This window comes from Lipotes vexillifer, unplaced genomic scaffold (assembly GCF_000442215.2).
Source record: "Lipotes vexillifer unplaced genomic scaffold, Lipotes_vexillifer_v1.1 scaffold212, whole genome shotgun sequence".
Lineage (NCBI taxonomy): Eukaryota > Metazoa > Chordata > Mammalia > Artiodactyla > Lipotidae > Lipotes > Lipotes vexillifer.
In genome coordinates, this window is record NW_006780016.1 from 1989110 (window position 1) to 1991846 (window position 2737).

Here is a 2737-nt window from a genome sequence, read left to right on the forward strand (position 1 = left end):
ACCGCACCCCACCCCCGCCTCAGGTCCATGGAAAAATTGTCTAACGAGAAACTGGTCCCTGGTGCCAAAAAGGTTGGGGACTGCTGCTGTAAATAGCTGGTGAGGCTCTGGGGACTTGGGTAACCTTAGGTGTCACTGGCGGGGGTTCGGAGTTGGTACAGCTTCTATGAAAGCATTAGGCTATGTCCATCACAGTTGTGCATGCACATAACGGTTGATCCAGCAACTCTGCCCCCAGGTGCTTATCCTGCAGGTGAACTTCCACAGGTGCAAAATGACTTATGTCAGGGTTATTCTTGTAACAGTCTCTGGATTTGAAGAGGATTAGAAACAACCCGACAGCCCATTAATAGGGGCTGTTTTAATAAATTATGGTACTGCTAAATAATTGCATATGTGCAGCTGTTACAATCAGTGAAGCAGCTCTGTATGAGCTGATACATATGTTTATCCAAATATTGATATCTATGTTTCCCTGGATATCTTGTTAATTAGGGGGAGAAAAGCAAGGTGCACAACAGTACCTAGATTAGGCTACTTTTTTCTGGGACACTAGCATCTTGGTAATAGGTGTTGCCTTAGGCGGAATCTGGAGGAGGTGAGAGAAGAGGTCGTTTCCACTGTCTATTTTTGGTACCTTTGAGTTTGCCTTTAAAATATATACATGTATTATCCATTCAGAAAATTCAATGAAGAAATCTGCCAAAACCAACTAACCCAAAATGAATTAGGTGTTGACCATTAGGACCAAGAAAAAGAGATCATATAAAGTTGATCAGTTAGATAACATCTACCTTGCCATAAAAGGAAAGATCTTTTTATTTTCCCGTTGAGAGAAAAACACCAGGGAGATTTTCACTAAATTTGGAGGAAATATTGGGAATAGTTCCACTTGAAAGTCTTTTTATCTGGCTTAATTTGCTTTGGGGGACCTTCAGTGGCACCTCAAATTGGAACATAGCCATTTTCAAGGGTACCCACAGACCCAGGCTTGCAGTGGACAGTGCATGGACTGTCCGCGTTAGCTCTGTTCAAGTGACAGCCAACATTTGTTCATGTAACAATGGTTAATGATTCTTCCGGGCAGGGCGTGGGTGTCTACCATCCAGATGTGTCTGTCAAGACCATAAACGGACTCTGGGGCCGGACATTAGGGGACCTGGCCTGATCTGACTAGACGTGGCTTTGGGACCCTTCTGTTTGTTTTTTTGTTTGCTTGTTTTTAATTTTTAAATTTTTTATTGAAGTATAGTTGATTTATCATGTGTTAATTACTGCTGTACAGGAAAGTGATTCAGTTATACATATATATGTATAGATATATACACCTTTTTTAAGATTCTTTTCCATTACGGTTTATCATAGGGTATTGAATATATTTCTCTGTGCTATACAGTAGGACCTTGTTGTTTATCCATTCCATACATAATAGCTTACATCTGCTAACCTCAACCTCCCACTCCATCCATCCCCCAACAACCCCCACCCCCCACCCCGCCGCGCTTGGCAACCACCAGTCTGTCCTCTGTGTGGGACCCTTTTGGAAGTTACTGGTTGATGTTGCTTTTTTCTCCCAAAGTGACTGCGATGAAAAGAACATGAAATCGTTAACTTTCCTATTTATACAAAAGTATGAAACAGAATTAGAAGTTAGGAGAGCGTGAATTATTTCTTAATTAAGACTTTATAGCTTCATTGGTTGTAGAAATCTTTTTATTGACACATTAGACAAATTCTTTAGAGGCCAATTTGCATTCACTTAGAGAAACATTTGCGGGGGTGGTGTATACTATGCGCAATACCTGCTCTTTTTTCGGGAAATCAATTTGTTAAATAGCTCTCAAACTATGACAGCTTTATGGTAGGATTATGACTTTTTTTGTTTCCATGTCTGCTCAAGGGCTAACAGAAAAAGACAGTTTAATCACACGCCATTATGTTCATAGGGGTGTGGGAAGCTCAGAGGGGCTTCCGGAAGTGGAACTGGGTACCCGGCTTTTGCAAAAGCTGCTTCTTAGCAGAAGTCATTTAAGTACAGCTCCTTGATAATTCGTGGTTTGGAGATGTGCTCACTGAGTCCCTTTCTTCCAAGGGTGTCTGACCTTCTGAACTGTGGCTGACATCAGTTTCTCTACCTTGGATCCATTGAGGTGGTTGTCAGGGAACGCGTGTTGCCAGGTGGGGATGTTGTTGCCAGAGAGGGTGGCCTCCCCCAGAGTACTCCATGTTTTCAGCCAGATTTATATTATTTACAGGGGATTAGGCAAAGACCAGGATTTAGACCTGTGTTGCCCTGGAAAATTGTTTTCTGACCTCGGGCCAAGAAAGGGCTGTGTCCTGACCAACCTAGGAAGCAGGTCCCCAAGTGGCAGCGTAGACTCTGTCTCGAGGAGTGTGTCATCCCAGCTGGGGATCTTTGAGGAATCAGAGCGAGAAAAAGCATGAGCTCATCAGAGGCCCTTTTCCTTGGCTGCTTCCATCTTTCCAGAGACTCAGAGGCCACCAGCTGTGGAAGCGGTCTTGAGCTTTGTGGGTGATTAGCTGCACCGTGGGAAGGCTCTTAGTGTTTCCCTGAGTCCTGGAGCTCTTTGGTGGATCGGAGCCGTCTAATCTGGCTCTTCACTGAGCTGGATGTGGGCAACTCTGAGTAAAAGAAAGGAGCCAATGTCCCGTCCTCCCTTTCTGGTGTTTTCCATACCAAAGGACTTAACACTTATGTTTGCAAAATTCAATTGTG